The following is a 22,548-nucleotide window of genomic DNA, read 5'->3' on the forward strand; positions in this document are numbered from 1 at the left end:
AATGTCTCCGTGCTGATGAGCCAAAACCAGGGAATTTTCCCATCTCCATCTCTTCACTATAATCTCTATTTTGTGATGTCCCAACTACATTTCCTTCTAAGACTATCATTCCCTTACACTCATTATACTGTACTATCAATAACCTCAACAGTGATCTTTATTGTAAATATGTGTACATAAAGTGTATTATATAATGCAAGTAAGATTATTAACAATATCTGCAACCTGTAAAGTCTGTTTACTTCTGCTAAACAGTACTGATCAAAATTGCATAACATTATATGGGTCACACATAAAGTATGTCTACTGAATCTTTTAGGTGTTTCTGAAGTATTATTCCTGCAAGTGCTAATAAAAGAATCTAGTCTGTGTTTAGAAATCAGCAATGTATTCTCATACGTTTTATCTGTAAGTGCAGCAAGAAGTAATCTGCTGTTAATAGTAATGATATTGTGTTTTGTATTTGATGTTGTTGAAACAAAATTGTCTAACATTCACTGTTTATGTACACTTGTGTAATGTAGAGCTTTTCTCCCTGGGCTTCCACTGAATAGGGGCAATCTGACCAGTTGAACTTTTCTGCTCAACAAATGCTTACTAAATAGATAAATAAATAAATACATAAATAATCAATATTGGGTAGAGAAATTATGAAACAAGAAGGAGACTGTTAAGAGAAACAGACCTAGGAGCAGATTCAATAAACACTACATGGTCTGCTAAGACCATGCACATGTCGTGGCATGACGTGCATGCAGCAGTGCACTGTTTCATGTTAAGTAAGTGGATCTACACAGTGTATAGAGTTGCACAAACATGGTAAACACTGTGGCATGCTAATTACAGCATAAGCAGCTGAACTGTATACTAATCAACCAATTCAAGATGGAGGAGCTATTCAACAAGCTATAAAGCAACCATGTAGACTCAGTGCTGGTTTTCCCTGTGAATTCCAAAATCTTTTGGAATACAGTCATGGAAAGAAGCTTACACAGAAAAAAATGTTATGGGCTGCTGTTGCTTTAATTCATGTGTATGTGCAACAGGCTGAAGTGTATGCTGCTGCTAACAGATCATGGGCAAGAAGAAGAGTATTCAGACCCCATTTAACTTATCACAATCTGCATGAGGTGGAAATTGTAGAGCATTACAATGTGGATAGAGACAACTACAGGAACTCTGCAAGCTCTGTCGTCCTCAACTCAGACCAACGACAAACAGAGGGGAACCAATACTGGTGGAGACAAAGGTATTTGCAGCACTTAGAATTTTAGGTATAAAAACCTTTCAGAGACCAACAGGGACATGCTGGGGGTGTAGCAGGCATCAGCATTCAGGCTCCTCCATCAATTCCTGAATGCTATCCTCCAACATGCCAGTGACCACATATGTTTTCCCCGTACTCCTGAGGACAGGGCCAGAAATATGCAGGAATTCTACCTTGTAACACTCTACCCTGAAGTACTGAGTGGCATAGACTGTACACATATAGAAATCAAAGCACCACCCAGGGAAGAGGGAAGGGTCTACACAAATAGAAAGGGCTTCCACTCCATTAACTGCTAAGTTATGTGCAATACTAAGGGAATTATCTTGAATGTGTGTACTGGCAACCCAGGCAGTTACCACGGCTCCCATATGTGGCACAATTCTTAACTGTATCAGATGTTCACTAGTGGTGATATCCCACAGGGTCATTTACTAGGGGATGCATGTTATGCAGTGGAACCATGACTGATGACACTCATCAGAAATGCACACACATCCGCTGAAGAACACCATAATGAGGCACAACCACAAACCAGAAATGTCATAGAGTGTGTGTTTGGGTTGCTGAAGTCAAAGTTCTGGTGTCTAGATACATCTGGGGGAGCCCTGCAGTACAATCTACTTACATGTACTGAAATCTTCACCATCTGTGCAATGCTTCACAAGATCATCCTGACAAAACAGCTTCAGCAGGATCAATAAGGGGAAGGAGCACACATCCCACCACCAGTGCCAAGGTCACCACAGCCACATGCAGGTGAGGAGTGTGAGGGGGAACCAGCAGCTGCTGTGGGTGTAGGCAGATGTAGACATGATCAATATGCCTTTGCACTGGCTAAGAAGCAATGCATAGCGCACTCACTGACCATCTAAGGGGCTAAAACCTTCCTCCTCCACATATACAAGTAGTAACATTGATGTCAGGCATCTGTCACAACCTTTACCTACCCATGTAATGGCTGTGTCCTCCCAGCATCAGACAGAGTCAGCCCTGAACTAAAATTGTAGCAGCTGCCAGATTTACAAGGTGAGTATTAAACCTGGAATAGAACAAAAAATGTGTAATAATACAAATAAATGGCATAGCCTTGAATACTGTTATTTGGTATTGTTAGTAAGTAAAAGGTAGGAGGTGAGTTTTACAGCAATGACTTCAAGATGTGACAGCAGTGGCTTGTGTGAATACCTGTGTCGTCTATCATGTAATAGGCCTCAGACATCAAAGATTCACACATTCATACCTCTCACAAGTAGTGGTGATCACTGAATGTCCTCAGTTTGGCCACATACTTTTGTACTGGGAAATCATTAAAGAGAGAAGTTAGAAACTAATGACACACATTCCAGTTTCAGACTTCATATCCCTCAAAAATTATAAAAACACTGATGCAAAAACTGTCTGATTCTGTCAACTGTCGCTAACTTTGCAAGACCAAAATATTTAAAAAGTCTGCCTATTAGTCAGCCTTTGTCCCATTTTTTATAGCTTGGTCCAAAAGTGTGGAAGGCATGTACATATTACAAACAAGTGTAAGAAAGCAGTACAATTAGCAAAACAGCATCACATGCACAGATATTCTAAGCACTAAGTCAGTTATGCATCCTGAACATCAGACACAAAGCTTATGTATCCCTGAATCCAAAAGATAGAAAACAAGGATATGACACAGTTATCATCACTTGCACAGGGTATTGTGGGGGCGGGGGGATGAGGGAAGCCTAGGCCGACACAAAAGGTAAGTCAGTGTATGTGAGGAAAGAAAGAGAAACAGGCTGAAATTTGAATAAAGTATCAAATGGCCTCTGAGACAGAATGAGCTTTAAGCCTCACAACTGAACCATGTAACTGTTGTATGCCTGTCTGTATGGGCACTCCAGCTGAAATTGATGTGTGAGTGTCTGCAAGAACAGAGCCAAGCTCTATGCTAGCTCTATGTCTTGATATGTTGGACAAGTGTGAGCTGTGCATGGTAGAGGTGGTAGTTCATCATCATCATATGTGACCACAAGAACTGGCATTGCCAGGAGTTGCCCATGGTCAGGTACATTGCTGCTACCTGAACATGACTGCTGTCTGCTGGATGAGCTTTTCTTATCAGTATGCCCAGGACCATGACTCCTTGGCCTGCTCCATCTGGCTGTGTATACCTGAACCAATCATGGAGCAGTGGAAGTAGTGCCACTATGGAAGCATGATTAGGCATGGCCATATCAGCTAACATCAGAGGATTTGGCTGACCTGTGCCCACATGAGTGTCATCCTCTTCCTCCAGCAGAGGTTCTATAACAGACACCACCTGTTCCAACGTGTCATTCATCCAATCCATTGAATCGGCAACATGGTGGAGGTAGTCATGCATGTCAGCCTGTTCCATGTCTACAACCCTAAGCATTTCCTCAGAGACCCTATTACTTCCTTGACAGCCTGAAATGTATGTTGAGTGGCACGGAAAGACACACCTAGATCAGGTGGAGGATGGGCAGCAAACCTCTCCCGAGCACCCCTAACAACCATCTTGTGTGGCATCTCACCCATACTTTGGCTATGGCCAGAGTCAACAGGCACTGAGGCTGCTGTAACCACACTAGTCTGATCGAGTGACTCATCTTCCCCCTGTCTAATATCTGAGGCTTAACTGGAATGGGTTGATGTAGGCCTACTGGCTGTGTCTGATGGAATTACAGGGATGGCTGAATGTCAAACTCTGCATCAGATTAAAGCTCTGCACCCATGACTGTGCCTCTGTTTTGCCACCATTATCATCAGAGTCTGCCAATACTCTGACATCAGGTGGTAAGAGTCCTACACTACCACTGTCAGTATCACCTGTGATATAAGCAATCATCACAATTAGCAGTAACACAGGGGGTGAAAATGTTTTGGCTCTTTATAAGCCCATTAACAATAAATGTAACAATAACTTGGATGACACATCTGCACCAAGCCCATGTGTAATGAACAAGAATGTGTTGTTAATTGTATCAACTACCCCCCCACAAAAAAATGGGAAACAAACCTAAGTATCACTGTCAATATTTTACTATACAAGAAAAATATCAGAATTGACAATAGATAATCCTATCTGGAAGCTCCTCTTGGGACATACTTGTCCCCCCTGAAACAGCAGCAACAACAATCACATGCTGTTGTGAACATTACACTGAGATTTCTGGATCCCCAACAGTGCACAGCATCTCCTAATTTGGTGTCAGTGGTGGCTCCATAATAGGCCCACCCCGGTAGTCATCTCTCCCTGTGTAAATGCAGCTGCTCTCCTCTGGGCTAATAAATAATGTTGGCAGCCCTATGACACACTGATCATATGTCCAGCTGCAGCCCCCAAAAGTGTTCTCATGTTCCACTGTCTGCGGCCAAATTTGCATTCTTCCAGACATATCTCCATGGCCTTTCTCAAGCAGAAAGCCATGATGTCACTTAAAACTTGTGGAATTACATCATTCTCAGGGTCACTGAAGGAGGGTTTACAGGGATTGGGATACTTGGGTGCCATAGTCCTAGGTGAAATAAAACAGAAAAAAATGATAATACACATAAATAAAAGTCCTGCTTAGATATTACATATAAAGAAGTAGGGTTTCATTATATTCAAATATAAACAATATTTATATGGTTTTAACATATCAAAGTCAGACACAAAGCAAGGTTGGATCCAAAACTAGGGGAGTAACAATAGCAAAGCAAACTTCTGTACAAATAATTTTCTATGTGCCAACACAAGCATGAAACTTGGCACCCTACTCCAGAACTACAAGCAAATGACATTTTGCTTACAAAGGAATTCGAACTTTCAGTGAATTGCTATAACTGATATCAAAGAATCTGCCCCAAAAACATGGACATACATTTACCACATAACATTAATTTTGATACATTTGACAGTCACCTGTACCTGTAGCCAGTACTCCCCTAGAGGAGTATATGAGCCGTCCTAGAAGGCTAATACCCCTGTGTCATTTACAATCTTGGGCATTTACATTTCATGGAAATAACAACAGAAGAGTGTAAAGAAAAACAGTTGTAACATTTATGATTTGTGATGAAAAGTAATAAGATTGTGCATCTGTGAAAGTAACATGCCCCGACCAAAATGCCTATATCCATCAGTAAACTTCTAAAAAGTGCATACAGATAAAAGTAGCATTTGCTTATGCATGTATAAAAATATTTTTCCAAGTGACATCTGTGCATATCCACTATTTAACTGAAAAATGCAATCATATCTTATCAAGATCAATATTCTTAATCCAAAGTAATAGCAGTCTTCAACTGTGTTATCCTTATAAAAAAATCTTCTAATCTTCAGGTTCCCTAGTTACATGGTTACCTTTTTGTAGTGCAGATTTCAGGGTTGTGAGCATGGTAAAGATGCAAATGAGGTATAAACTCATTAGAATTGCAGAATCCCAAAATGCTGACTCTGTGTAGTGAATGGAAACATATTGCAAACACTCCCTCAATGTTTGTTGCTAATGGGTTGCAACTGTGAATGATTACTGGTAAGGGAGAAGAAAAACACAACAGCAATTCAGACTCCCCTTACCTCCAGTGGGTGTGTCAGCCAGGTTAGACTTAAAACATGTAGAAGTGATTGTATCATTGTTTTAAAAGTAACTAAGCAGCACACATTTCACAGTTTCTGTTCAATAACATCTAACCTCCCATGTATTGGTTGAAGACTGTATATTATAACCATTGATTTTTCTTTAACATCTTAAGGACAATGATACAAAATGCCTTACAGACTGCATGTCTTGGATTACTGCAAAGCTAAGAGAAGGTTGAACACCAGACAGAGCTGCATCTCTCCAAGTCAGAAATGGTTGTGTGATCACTCATTGCACTACATCTGAAATTGATACATGTACAAACAAATCAGAAGTGTACAAGTGCACTACATCTTGTTGATGTGGATGATTTTGGTCTTGCTTGTATGCACAATGATTTTCATTCTCTGCTGCAAATCTGTTTCTGAGCAAAAAGGGATAATACACCCTTACATTGTGTTTTGAAGGTTCATTGGTGTGAGAGTTCAAATCCAGACTTGTGTAAAAATCTTTCATGTGTACTAACATATATTTTGTAGTATTTTTATATCATAGTTTTCTTTTTACTTCATTTTAAATGGTAATATTTGAACAGTGCATATCTTAGCACAGACATGGGAACAGATAAACACAATACATGCCATGTAATGTACTTCTTTGATAATCAGTACATCAAGTACACCTTTGAATCACCTGTGTGTGTAGCACATCTGCTAAACATGTTGATCCATGCATCCTATACTATCTGTAAATCAGGTTTCAAGTCCCAGCTTTGCCTTTTAAAGGTAACACCTAATAAACACTGATCATAAGACTAAAACAAGTTTAGCTTTGCTTATCTCATTTGCACAATGCTTATCATCGTGCCAGCCTAGACTAGTAGCCCACACAAGAAGCAGACAGAACACCTGTAGACAAGATGCAGACATTCTAAATGTCGCAAAATATACATTATTGCATTTTTTGCTTTCCATCATGCAACACCACTTAGCAACTTTGCACTGTGGTTAGCAAGCATTCCCAACACCTGCAAGCATAGAACACCTACAGAGAGGAAGCATATAGTAGCCAATTTCAAAACAGATATGCTATATCAAGTGTTTTGGGCAACAAACATACTAAGTGGCATTGCACAGCAGTTATTGCACATACGTTAATAATGAATAGGGAAATAGCAAACTGTTAATTAACTATCCCTGTGGCAGCAGGTGTAAGTGTAGGGCTATAATGCAGAAGGTTTTGGGTTCTAATACAGGACATTCAACATATCATTACTGTTGTCACAGTTCAGTTTATAGTAATGAGCAGAAAAATATCCAATTGTTATTTCAAGATTCCTGTGGCAACAGGTTCAAGTGTAGGGCTGCCATACACACGGTCCTGCATTCTAATACAGAAAATTCCAAACTTTTTACTGTTGTCCCATTTCACATTATATTAAATATCACTTATAACAATTTATACATAATTATAAATGGCAGTAACCCAACCTGGCAGTACTGCCTCTGCTGACCCTGTACTACCTGCCCCCTCAGTTAGCACTACCCCAATAGCTGGGACTGTGACATCCCCCAGGAGTACTAGAGGAGGGGGTGATTTAATCAACCACCAGGAAATGGCAGGGTTGGTGTGTAGGGTCATGCACAACACCACTGGTGCACACCTATGTCAGATGGAGAGGCTGCTCACCCTCATGGTCTGTAGGAGGAGGAGACATCAAGCACTGCAGCAGCCAGCAGAGTAAGGGAACAGTGATGACAGTCTTGCAGGTGAGGACTGTATTCTCACTGTCCCCATATTTGATGGTAGGGGGCTTCTGTTTTCCCCTCCCTAACCTCAATTGTGGTGTCCCCCAAATATTTATGTCCCTCACCATCCCTGTGTCTTGTCTTGTTTGTCCTGTTTGTTTCCATCTGCTTCCTCACCTACCTTACTTCTCTGACTCAGAAATACCTATGTCCCTTACCCAGCATTAAAGGGCACCTGTCACAAAAAATATTGTCCCAGGCATAGCTCTCCACTTTACACGTGTCTTCTTGACAGATTTGATCTTTTCCAAGTGGCTATACAACATGATTGCATTGTTCTCACCCATCTTTATTGAGGTGACAGTCCAATTTCAGCTAATATTCTATACCATTTTTTCATGTTACACTGTTGAAGATGTGGATAGCTATGGTTCTATCCTACCTCCCTCCTGCACATTCCTATATTGCTTTCCCTTTGTTCTTCCCTCTGCTTGCCCCCCCCCATTTCACCACTTTCCTAGATACCCAGTTTTAACACCTTTAATCTGGTCAAAAAATAGAATCACACACAACACACATAAGTAACAAAAAATGGAGGCGTTCACTTTGTGGTCTCTATGGTTGTGCAGACTTTGGCATCATACACCAGTGCCAAGCGGTGGTGAACAGCTCTTCTTTGGTGCAGTTACCTCAGCACAAAGCTACTTAAACATGCTGTGCTAAGGTAACACACATTACCACACAGTGAATGTAGTATAACTTATTATTTCATTGCATTATTACTACTTATTTAAAACCATTACATACACATGGACTCAACACCTATATCATCTGGGCTACAAAAGAAATGTGTCAGTGCATTTACACCTGCTGACACAGAGTCAGCTAAGCGGCAGGTGTGACACTCATACTCAGACCTCTCAGTATTTTATTAACAGAACTTGTTTCCCCATTGATTAAGTATGCATAAGCAGGTAAAGCAGTAAAAATGTATATTTCTCATGCATAAACAAAAACACTTTTCCATCCATTGCACATACCTGCTGCTCTGTGGAGTACTATGCAAAGTAGACAACAGTATGTATTACTTTTGTTTACTCTCCATTTATTCTTCATGCCATGAAACTACAGATGAATACAAAATAAGTAAGCGACTATCTTAGAAAATAACATATTTACAATGTAGCCCTCTATTACTTCATCCAATGTACTGCATCATTGGTCTCTTAGTACTTATTTACAAATATATCAACCACACTACAGAAATAAATAACAAATGCGGTTTTATATACCATTGACATCTTTATAATGATAATACACATTCAGATTTTTCAATACTTGTAGTAATGTGGACACCTGTTTCCATATAGTATGTAAAAGTCTCAAAGTATACCTGCACATTGGAAAAATAATGCCAAATAATACACATTGCACACTCATCAATCTGGTAGCATGCAGAACTTTCATGTCTTGAAAGTTGGACATGGCTAGCTATCCATTTCATGCAGGCCTCCCAACATCTTCACTCCAACATCCACTGCTGATGTCATCCACTATAAGTTGTCCTGCAACCTTGTAAAAGTCCGACTTGTTCTGTGGCACTCACATAAAGTACTGAGTTCTCTAGTCCACATACTTAGATAGGTAAAGGTTTCAATCTCACTGCAGTCAACTGGTATGTGTGTGTGTGTGTGTGTGTGTGTGTGTGTGTGTGTGTGTGTGTGTGTGTGTGTGTGTGTGTGTGTGTGTGTCTGTCTAGTCAGAAGAGCATAACTGAGTGTCCTGAAATTCCAATTCCAAACCCACACTGATATTTTGTCAGTTGCACATACCTACATCTCCATTTCGTGCAGGCCTCCCAACATCTCTCTAACATCCACTGCTGATGTCATCCACAAATATTGTACTACAGCCTTGTGAAAGTCAGACTTGTGCTGTGACACTTGTGTCAAGTACTGAGTTCTCTAGTCAAAGTACTTAGGTAGGGATTCTGTTCTCACTGCAGTCAACTGGTGTGTGTGTGTGTGTGTGTGTGTGTGTGTGTGTGTGTGTGTGTGTGTGTGTGTGTGTGTGTGTGTGTGTGTGTGCAGTTGCTTGACTTTAGAGAGAGCATTTTTCACCAGCATGTTGGAAGCTGCTATTACCATCTTCCTCTTACCAGACACTGCTGATGTCATCACTTAAAAAGTGTTGGCCAACAATCTCCAAATCAGACGTATGCTGTAGCACTTGCATTAAATACAGAGGTCTCAAGTCTGTGTACTTAGATAGGTAGGAGGTAGGTAGGGGGTTCTGTTCTCGCTGCAGCCAACCAGTGTGTGTGTGTGTGTGTGTGTGTGTGTGTGTGTGTGTGTGTGTGTGTGTGTGTGTGTGTGTGTGTGTGTGCGTGCGTGTGGGTGCGTGTGTGTGCGCGTGTGTGTGTGTGTGTGTGTGTGCATGTGTGTGCATGTGTGTGCGTGTGTTTGTGCGCGTGTGTGTATGTGTGTGTGTGCGTGTGTGTGTGTGTGTGTGTGTGTGTGTGTGTGTGTGTGTGTGTGTATGTGTTTATGCACTTGCTTGACAATAGAGACAGCATTTTACACTAGCATGTCAAACATTGCTATTCACCTTCCACTCTGCTAATGTCATAGGTTATAGCTGTCTCTCAAGTTTGCTCTGTTAATGTCATAGGCTAGGTTAAGATCCCTAGAGTGAGTGACTCTTGTGCCATTAGATGTGTGGATGTGAAGCATGTACATCAGGGCAGGGTCAGAGACTGGCCTGTAGGCCAGGCACAAGTCACGTCATCCTATACAATACAGAGTACAGTGACAGGGCTTCCAGTCTATCCACATATGTCATTGCATGGTTTGTAGGCCCTGTATTTTCTTGTTGAGAAACCCCTGTGGTCTCACCAGCTGCTGTGGCTGGTGGGGTGTATGCAAAAGTGAGCATTGCACTCTATAAGTGTTTTGACTGAGGTTTGAGTACAGTAGTGTTACAACATCCTCACACCTGGTTATGATGACCTGACTTATGAGGTGTACAATGTAGAAAGTTTCCTTAAAAATGTGGAAACTTGGTTGTTGAAGTTCAGATTGCTATCCACCTGTGTTCTCAGGTGTCTGGAAATCGAAATGCTTCTTGCAAGTGTTATATAATGTTTCATGATTTTAAATCCAGAATAGTTGAACGTTGATCTATAGGGTGAAGGTTAAATCATATTGAGCTACACATTTTGAGTTTATTTAAAGTATAATAATTTGATTATATCACCAAAATATATGAAATAACATATTGTATCAGGACAGTAGCCCTTGCACCCTTTATTTTCATTGTTGTTTTTATGAACAGATAAATAATTAAATAAATAAATATTAAACAAAAAATAAACAGTAAAGGATAGTGAATTTGCATATAACAGGTTAGTGAATGGAGTTTAAATGTGCTTTTATTTATTTTTACTGTTTAGAAGTCATTTATTACTAATGTTATTGTGAATGTAAATCATTCTGAAGTTTAAGAATGTTTAAGAATGTTTGCATTAAAATAATTAAAAATATATTTACTAAACTGTATATTATACAGGAAATTGTGTGGTGATTTACAGACAGGCTTCATCTGGTTATTAAATGTTATTATTTCATAGAAAGCAGCTTTTTACTCCCATCTATATAGTGAACATATTATAACATATGGTAGGATCTGAAGGGTATGGTAGATTTAGACTACAATAAGAAGGCAAATGAAGAAGAATGAAGTAATGAACTGTTTATGGGACAACATGAAAATATAAAATTGAATTATTACTGGAATATGGTGAAGGATCAGTTATTCCAATGAGCAATAACCTAAAAGAGTAATACTAATGGTGACTGATGGAACAATAGTATAATAGCAAAATCTGAGTCACAAGCAGAATAAGGTGAAGTATTCATTACTTGGGAATAACAATTTGGCAAGATAATATGAAAGTTTTCTGTTGTAGTGATGTTTACATTAAGTATAAGGGCAGGCATGAAAAGTTATGTTAACAGTAGCTAAATGAATAAAGAAAGTGCATTCATTTTTAAGACACTGGCTTTCATCATATTAGTACTCTAGAACAGCTATATACACTTTAATGTAATTATTTCTAATGTGGAAAATGAGTAAGATAATAGCTGAATGGAGAGATAAAGATATCTAATTAAAGTGGCTAGATTTTCGAAGTTTTTTAATTATTATGGAACAAGTTAGGAATGAAAACATCTAATCAAAGAAAGGTAATTTGAGGAAATAAATGCATCACACTTGTTTTCTGGGTCTTGTATACAACTCAGTTGTTTTACCTGCTATTGATATTATTGTATGTGATGAGCAGCTCTCTATTAAAATGTTAGTATTTCTAACACAGAATGTTGACAGGAATAAAAATGACTGAAGCTGCAGGGGACGATTAAATCTTGAACATCATTCTTATCCTATAAACTTGTCTTTTGCTTACACCCCCTGCATTACCTCATACCCCTGAACTTAGATATATATATATATATATACCAGCTTCAATATCACCACATTTTGGAGAAAAGAGAATATTCTGAAAGAATGCTCATCTCAGACGTGATATATAAAAGTCCATTTTTTCAGCTATTCAGTGTCTGTGTATCAGGACTCATTCATGTGGGTCCCAACATTTTTAATTGTTATCAAGATGGGAATTTCTTTGTTATACTATGGACATCTAAGTGAATGTAAGAGATTACATGGAAAAATAGATTATGCTAATGAGGGAATGAGTCCACAAGTCATACTAGTTCTGCTTTATTGACCTAAGAACAATCTCCAAAAGTAAAAACACAATTCAACACACCATGGAATAATAGACATTTATTTCAGATATGCTGCTAATGTATTTTCACTTAATGCTTCATCAAGTAGTTATAACAATATAAAACATTCCATCATAGAATAGCAAACAAGATAGACATGTTCCCATTAAATCACTCCAATTATAAATTAAAGGTGTATACACCTCATTTAATAGAATTCACATGGCGAACCCTAACCAGGAAAAGCCGAAAGACACAACAACAACACTATATAAAAAAAGACATTTATATACTAATTTTTTAAACCCTTCTGCTTCCAAACTGGCTTCAGCGGCAACTAGTCCTTTAATCCTGAATGAAAATGCAGTTCCAATTCTAAAATCCACTTTAACTCAACTACTTCAGTGGGCTTCATTAGATCACCACCTCTTATGGTTGGTTGAACTAATTCTAATAGTTGAAATCAAAAAATATGTTGGGTACTGTTTTCAATAATGTACTTAGCTAATGCAAAATTTTTCATTTTACTTTATTTATTATATACTCATAAATAAGTTGTTTGGACATCTGCTCGGTTTTACCGATATAATAAACTTTAAATTTACTTTAAATCTTATACTGTCTTCTGACTGTAATGCAAAACATATAGTATATTTAGCTGAATATATGTGTCATACATGCAATATCCCATCAATGAAAAAATATACATATTAGCATGTGAATTTTAAGTAGCATATATGGTATAGCTTGGACTTTCTTCCCACTTTTCAAAGACATGCAGTAGCTGGATTGGACACTCTAAATTGGCCGTAGATGTGAGCTTGTGTTGAGTGTAAAGTGTGGAAGAAGTACCATGGCAGTGCTAGTGACTTAGCATTGTAAATCTTGGCTCTAGATGATGGTCACTAGTGAAAAGACACCTCAGCCACATGTGCAAAAAATGGGAAAAAGGGGTTGTGGATGGTTGGTTGGATATGGTATAACTTGTTAAACCAATCAAATGCCTATGTCCTGGAACCACCATTTTGTAAAAATGTGTACGCTCGATTTTATACAGTTCCATACTCAGACAGGTTGGTTCATCAGGCAAAGTCTTGCCCAAGTAAGATAAGAGAGACAGAATGCATTCCATACATTTCCTGGGAGGTGCATATGATCCTTTTTTGGCCACCATCAATGTAATTGATGTCATTTCTATTTTGGAATACAGTTCCCAGACACACAACACAATGGTGGTGTCACATGAGAAGATTACCACCATCATTGTCAGTGAAATCATGTCCACGAGATGTCCTTTGTTTTTGAAAGAGCTGTGAGAATACATGGTGGATTATTCACTGGACATTTGGATATATATAATTTATAAATGATTATCATATTAGGTAAACATATTTACATTCTGAAACTCATAAGTGAGAGCCCCAGAATAGTGAAATTGAATGTGCAAAAAACGAACACCTATAAATATTAAGTTCAATATCACTGTGTCTCAGAGTATTCCCTTTATCCTGAAGTACTATGATTTCAGGGTTATTATATATAAGTATTAATTATGTGAGGGGTGTTGGGGGGAGGGGTACAAGTAAAAAAAAAATAATAATAACTTTAAAGGAGAACAGAAATTGTCAGCATTTACTGTTCTTTAGTTTCACTTTTTTTCTGAAATTCCAGGTCTTGGAATGATATATCTTAAAATTTTAATAGGTAGGCTTATATTACTGTAGTGCACTTTGCAATTATTTCCTGACAAAAACAGAATGGCAGTATTTTCAAAACACTTTGCATAATATAGCTATTTAAATGCTGCAGCAGGGTGGGCACAGGGGTGCAGCAGTCAACATTGCTACTTCACAGCTTTTGGTTTTCTCTGGCTTGGTTCCTGGCTGCTGTTTCAGTATGGAGTCTGCATTTCCTTCCAGTGACTATCGAAGCTTTTGCCAGGTGTTCTATTTTCCTTTCGCATACTTAAGACATGCCATTAGGGAAACTGGCAATGATGTAAAATCTTCATAAGTGTGTGTGTGTGTGTGTGTGTGTGTGTGTGTGTGTGTGTGTGTGTGTGTGTGTGTGTGTGTGTGTGTGTATGTCTTCTATGATGGACCAGCATATCATTCAGGACTGTTTCGCTGTCTTGCAAACACTACTTGCCAGGATAGGTTCGGACATGATAAATGGTTGGTGTATAAGTTTATAGTACTCAGGACTGAGTTTTTATCTGACAGGCTGTGTAACACTGACATTGTGAATCTACATATAGATTGAAATAGCTAAGATAGCCACTGCACCATTTTCTATTGATATGTAATGATGTCTGAGAAACAATAGTTACACAAGAGGTGTGAGGACAGAGCCTTCCCATGAGAGTGAGAAGGAAAATGCATACCCATTGCTGCATGTTTTAGTATGTGAATGTGTGGTCATGGAGCATGCATGTGCATTGTCATGGAGCATGCATGTGTGAGGTCATGGAGCTGGCACATGTGTTGTCATACAGCATGCACATGTGTTGCCATAGAGCATGCACATGTGTTGTCATGGGCATATGCCTGAGTAGGGTATTATGTGTGCTCAGAAAGAAAGAATGTGACAGAGCCAGCACACTGATAACCGATATAAATTATTAGCTTTCAGTAAGCTAATGGCACTGCAGAGGTACACAGAACACTGCCAATTCTATATACACTTCACAAGAGACACAGCATTACTTATCTAAGCATAATTATAGTTTCATTGCATTTCCTGTCCCTCTATATATTTATCTCTTTCATATGTGTTGTGGAGTGTATGGACTGTGACATGAGGCTGTTACTGGGTCATATTATACTGTATAGCCCCTATGATATGCTGTGGACCCTGTACTTTAGAGCACTGGGCATGTAAACTGATCAAAGGAGAATGTCTTTAGGGTTGGCATAGATACGTTGTTCCACCTGGCAGAGATGGATGATTCTGATCACCATACCATGTTGCATGCACATAAGGCATTAATATTTTCAAAGCCTGGTCCATCAGGGAGGCGGCACTTAACAGGAAGAAGAAAAGTAGGTAGCCTTTAATAGATATATCCAGCTGAGTGTTGTTTTCCTTCTGTATCTGGGAGATGTATAGACAGATATGGTCACACACTGGCCAAATTTGCTTCTGTTCTTATAAGATTTGAGGCATGTTGCCATCTGTACTGTTTCACATTGTACTCTGTGTATAGACTGCACTTTGTTGTTACTCACATTTTTGTATGCATATATCTCACTGCTGATCTGGGTTAATCCACACAGGCTATATAGGTCATCTTTTGCTTTGACACTCTGCATTGCACTGGACTGCTGGTGTATCTCAAACTGCTTTCACAGAATTGAATGTAATTCACTGTTTTGCTGCATTTATGTTAAGTCTTCTCTCCTCCCAGTGAGGGACATCTATATGCCATATCCAAGCACAGATGAGCATGTGCACCTGTTATTGTGTAATTTTCAAGGCTATATGAACTTACATGTGATTGTTATCATGTAACTTTTGTGAATATCAATTCTTCTGGAGTGCTATAGTATGTTGATGTATGTGGCTTGTGACAAGCCTCACTATGTCACACCTACATTAAATGCTTATATGTTTGTTCTGCAGTGTGTGTTATCCTGCTCTATGTGACTTGTTCAGCTAACAGTTCTGCAACCATCCTGTTGATTACACCTACTTGAGCTTACAGTTTTTTTAAAAAATGTTGTTGTAACACAACATGCTACTGTTTAGGACTGCTACAACGTATGTCCTTTTCTGTGATTTTTTTTTTCTTTTAGGTTTGCACCTGCTGCCTGGTATGTCCTTTGGTTAGAGTGCAGTATTTTATCCTCCCTGGTACACATTTTTGTGGCTGTATGTCATTTAACTGTTAGCTATTTCCATTTATGTAATAAAAGTGAGTAAAATAATTAGCCCTTTGTTACCCTCTGCTAAATCTTCATGAAACCAACTATTAGAGTTATACATATTGCAATATTATTCCAAATAAATGTTGTTAGGGCAGGATGGTAGCTTCTTTTAATTCATAAAGATTATAGACAAACAACACTGCCACAGAAATTACACAAAATACTAATTTCCATAACAAAACATTTTTCATAATCCTGTACATTTTTCTGGACATTATAATTGTAAATAGAATTTGCATGCAAGCCTCAGCCCTACTAATTAATATAGTCAGAGTTATACAAATTGAAATCTGCTTGTCATTAAGAAAAAAATTAGATACAGCAATATTGAACAATAAACAATACATTAAACAGCAATTCTGTTTACAACTGAGAACAGTAAATAATGGGGGTTTATGTTACCTACTAGGTATCACATTGCATGTTTTATTTCATCACATTAGTGTAGCAGAAGGCTTTTTTGTCATCATAATCGCTCATCTACCTGCCAGAGTTGTTACTTGGAATAATTTTTTTACTTTGTATTCCAGCTGGTCATTTGGCACTTCAACTATTTGTGTCTCTGTGCTTTGTTTTGTCTGCTGGGCTCTCACTACTGATTCTCATTACTGATGTAGACATGGCAGAAGGGTGCCATCATTAAATGAGAAGTGACGTGAGGAGGTCAGCCAGTGTATTATTATTGAAGTGATGGAAACCTGAGTCCAGGATGCCAACACAGCCTGCAGGTTATCACAGCAAAGTATGCAGGCAAGAAATGATGGGGTATGAACACTTTTATTTTCATATCTGAGATAAGGAAGTACCACAGAAAACATGCCCAGAAGGCATTCCAGACTGAGGTCACCCTGTTTATTTCTACAGTACTCAGTGTCTGACAAGTTCTTCATACTTCAGAAATGCTGCTAAGTACAAACAGCTAATTATTTATTTAGTCCAGGCAGTGTCTACAGATGGTTTATAGTCTGACTTGGGTTCAAAATATTATTCTCCCTTCTGAAATCTCTGACTTTTTGACAAAAGATTCTGGATTATAGTAAATAATGCTAATCATTATATTTGCAGACTTATTTTACTTCATAATATGTATTTAATTTGTGTTCTCTTAGCCTAGCAACGTTCTAACTCAATAATGCTAAATTTGTAAAAAGTGACTCTGATTCTGGGTCTCTGTCCTTGATTTTAAATATAAAATGTTGAAATCTGTTGAAGGATGGCACTTGTTATTACAGACAGAAATTCAAAGATCCCCACTGTACATTTGCTGTAGTTGCCAAATAGCTGTTTTGACAAATACTACCTGTAGGTCTTTTACAGGAATGCCCACTCAAGTGGAAAACTAATACTGAAATTTCTGTGCAGCTCTCCCTTGCTATTACACCAGTAATAAACAGTAGAAACACATTGAAGAAGATCATTATCATAATCAGACTCATTATATTTGTGAGTGCATCATTAATGCATTAATCATTTTTTTTTCATATTGCAAAGAGGTTGTAGCTGCTGTATTTTGAATAAAAGTTCTAGGCAAGAAAAACTGCCATCTTTAAAAGTTGGAGGTCTGGATTTAAAACATGATTCATTGTAGACAAATATTTTCTGTTATATTTTTAGGCATTTGTGTGAGAAATGTTTATTCTATTTTATTTATATTTATTATTTTCATAGTTTTCAAAGGCAGAAACCATTTGTAACATTTAAACATAATTGTGTCTTTCATTCCATGTCTGGAGAACCCTGCAGCAAATGAAAACACATATTTAAACTAATTATTAACAACAAAATCACTATGTGGTTATATTCTGTGTCTTTATTTATAGCAGATCACATCTGCAGTGCTGAGTCTTCCAGAATCTACCTGGTGGGCTTACTCATTCTGGTAAAATGCTAATAATTTATTTCCAAACTCCAAGCTGTTGGCTTCTGTGTCTCAGAAGTGAGAATTCTATCACATAGGAAACATTGATGGCTATTTTATGCTCCAGGTCTTCTAATGTAAATTGTGAAAGAAGGCCAGTAGTCTTTTATTACCAGCTAGTTATATTCATTCAGATGTGCATTTTGTATCTGGAAGTAGGTGTAATAGTTCTCAGCACAAATGTCGGAAGTAATGTTTGTCATACCATGCTATAGTTAAATTAATTAATTGTCAATGATAGCATTCCTTTTGAAGATTCACTCTGGTGATAGTTGTGTAATTTATTTTAAATGATAGCATTCCTTTTAAAGATTCACTCTGGTGACAGTTGTGTAATTTATTGTCAATGATAGCATTCATTTTGAAGATTCTGAATCTTCTGATTCTGAATAATTTTGAATCTGGTGATAGATATGCAATGGTGGAGTAAATACATATATGAGTTAAAAGGGTGTTGTGGAGAAGTTCCTACTAAAATATATATTTTAAGTAATTTTTTTCTCATGTAAATGTTTGGTTTTTTTGTGTTTGACTTATTCAGCCATATTCAATAAACCATACATGGTCCATTTCTACCTGGGATGCACACATGGTAGCACAGTTTTAGATTCAGTAAGCACCGTGTAGAGAGAGGTGCGCACCCCTGTGCAAACAAGATAAACACTGTTGCATTCTAATTACAGCATAAGCAGCTGAATTGCATGCTAATCAACCAAAGCAACATGGTGGAGCTATTCAAAAAGCTATAAAACAACAGTGTTGACTATGTGCTGGTTTTCCATGTGAATTCCAAACCCTATGGGAATACAGCTATGGAAAGGAATCTACAGGGAAAGAGTGTTATTGGCTATTGCTGATTTAATTAATTTGTATGTGCAACAGGTTGAAGCCTATAATGCTGCTGCTAATATACCTAGGCCTAGAAGGAGAAGAGTTTTCCAGCCCCAAATAACTTTTCACAACCTACATAATGTGGAAATTGTAGAGCACTACAGAGTGGATAGAGATACACTACAGGAACTCCGCAACCTCTGTCATCCTCAACTCAGAGTCAGGACCAACTGAGGGGAACCCATCCCAATGGAGACAAAGGTATGTGCAGCACTTAGAGTCTTAGCTACAGTTACCTTTCAAAGATCAACAAGGAACATGCTGGGGGTGTCACAGGCATCAGCATCTAGGATCCTCCATCAATTCCTGAATGCTATGCTCCAACATGCCAGTGACCACATATATTTTCCCTGTACACCTGAGGAGAGGGCCAGAAATATGCAGGAGTTCTACCATGTAGTACACTATGCTGAAGTACTAGGTGTCATATACTATACACATATAGAAATTAAGGCACCAGCCGGGGAACAGGGTACACTCTACATAAACAGAAAGGGCTACAACTCTATTAACTGGAAAGTTGTATGTAATGCCAAATGAATCATCTTGAACATGTGTGCTGGCAATCCTGGCAGTTACCATGACTCACATATCTAGCACACCTCCCAACTGTAGCAGATGCTCATGGGGGGATATTCCACAGGGCCATTTACTGGGCGATGCGGGTTATGCACTTGAAGCGTGGCTGATGACACCCATCAGAAATACACTCACACACACACACACACACACACACACACACACACACACACACACACACACACACACACGCACACACACACACACTGAAGAATGCCATAATCAAGCACATGCGTAGACCAGAAATACCATAGACCATGTGTTTGGGCTGCCGAAGTCATTGTTCTGGTGCCTAGATACATCTTGGGGAGCCCTGCTGTACAATTCACAGACACGTACTGAAATATTTACAGTGTGCACAATGCTGCACAAAATCATCTTGAGAAAACAGCTTCAGCAGGATCAGCAAGGGAAAGCATCACACATTCTACCACCAATGCCAAGGTCATCACAGCCACAGGAAGATGACGAGTCAGAGGGGGAACCACCAGTTGCTGTAGGTGTAGGCAGATGTAGGTGTGCTCAATATGCCCTCTCATTGGCTAAAATACAATGCATAGCACACTCAGTCCCCACTTAGGGGCCTAAAACCTTCCTCCTATGCACATACATATAGTAAAACTGATTCCAAGCAATGCTCACAGCCTTTACCTTCCCATGTATTGACTGTGTACTGCTTGCATCAGACAGAGTCAGCCCTGAACAAAAACCGTGGCAAGTGCTGCATTTACAAGGTAAGTCTTGAACCTGGAGTGTATTGTGTAATAATATGAATGAGTGGCATATCCTTGCATGTTGTTACTTGGCAGTGTAAGTAAGTAGAAGGTGGGATATTTGTACAGAAATGACCTTAACACGTGACAGCAGATACATAATTGACTTAGATGTGTAGGGTAGATGCAAAATAAAGTAGACCAACAATAGCAACATATCCTTGTTTGGGATTCTCAGTCCCACGCCAAAAGAACAGGCAAATGACACATTTGGCTAACAAAGCATCATTGAAATGCTAAAAATCCTATCAAATTGCCTATCCCTGAAACATGTCTTCAGATTTAATACAGAATATTCCATATGAAGGTATTATCAATCATGTCTACCTGTGAAATGCCCTGACAAACTTGCCCATGCCATCGGTGCACTTCTAACTAATGCATACAGATAACAATGTAAAGGCCTGTGCTAATCTAAATATATATAAAACTATTAAACAGGTTATTTATAATTACATGTCAGCATATACAGTATGTAGCTGACAAAATCAGGCATACCTTCTCAAAATCAATAATCTTCAGTGCAGATATATCCCAAAGTAATAGCCACTCTTCTTTGTTCACCACATAAACAAGTCTGCTCACCTTCAGTGTTCCTAGCTACATGGTTGCCTTCTGGGGTAGATTCAGGGCTGTCAGCATGGGGAAGATGCAAATGAGGTGTGAACTCATTAGAATTGCTGAATCTCAAATCCTTGGATCTGTGTAGCTGATGTAAACATAGCACAAGTACACCCTCAGTGTTTGTTTTTAATGGATTGCAACTGTGAATGATTAACAGTTGGGAGAAGATCAACGCAACAGCAATGCAGACTGCCCTACATCCAGTGGGTGTGTCAGGATTGACTTACAAAGTGTTAGATGTACTTTTGTCAAGGTTGGAAATATAAGTAAGCAGCACACAGTCCACAGGTTCTGTTCATGAATATCCAACCTTCCCTTCATTTGTTGGCGACTGAATATTATATTATTATAATGTAATATCCTCACACATTTTAAGGCCAATAATATAGAATGGCTTACAGACTGCATGTCTCAGATTGCTGGTCAAATAAGAGGAGAATGACTAACAGACATAGAGAGGTAACATAGAGCTGCATATTTGCAAGCAATAATCATAACTGGTTGTGAGACTACTTAGTTCAGTACATCCAAAAATAATAAATGTACAAATAACAGTTGTATGGTGTCATATTACTGTATATGATGTTGCAGTTGATTGTATGCAGAATTATTTCAGCTCCTTGCTGCAAAGGTTGTTGTGTGGCAAAGAGAGAAAAGGCACCCTTACTGTGTTCTGAATGGTCATTGGAGTAAGAGATCAAATCCGGACCACTGTTGAAATACCTCATGTGTACTAACATGTTGTAGTGTGTATGTCATACATTGCTTTTCCTCATGTCAGCTACATTTCCCTTGTTTTTCTTTTTTTCTCTTTATTTTTGCATTATTTATTTATTTATTTATTTTGGCCAGTGTTTGTGCAATGCAAAGCTCTGCGCAATCACAGGAATGGAGGAAATGAACTGCAGGTTTGGCTGTGCTTATCTTATTTGCATGAAGTACAGCAGTGTTGAACGACTGGACCACCCAGGAAGCAGACAGGATCCAGACCACCAAAAACAGAAATCAGATACATTCAATTAATTCTTTTGGGCACTGAGTAAACTCGCTAAGTGGCATTGCACATCAGTTAACAGAGAGACCTTAAGAATGATTATTAAATTATGGAATGTCATGTAACTAGTCCTGTGGCAGCAGGTGTAATTGTATGGCTGGAGTACAGGCAGTTCTGGGTCTTAACACAGGATTTGCAACCTTGTTTTTACTGTTGTGACATTGCAATTGATAGCAATGAATTAAAACATGACCAACTGTTATTTCAACTTTCTTGCAGCAACAGGTGTAAGTGTAGGACTGCCATATCCATGGTCCTGGGTTCTAATACATTATATTCCATACACTTTTATTTATTTTTTATTTATTTAATTTAACATTTATTTACTGGGGAATTCTGACTTGGAACGAGCCAATTTTCAGTGGAGGCCTAGGGAGAAACGCTCCAGATGCATGTCATTATAACATGGG

Source organism: Protopterus annectens, chromosome 12.part0 (assembly GCF_019279795.1).
Source record: "Protopterus annectens isolate FY-2018-M chromosome 12.part0, PAN1.0, whole genome shotgun sequence".
NCBI classification, from domain to species: Eukaryota; Metazoa; Chordata; order Ceratodontiformes; family Protopteridae; genus Protopterus; species Protopterus annectens.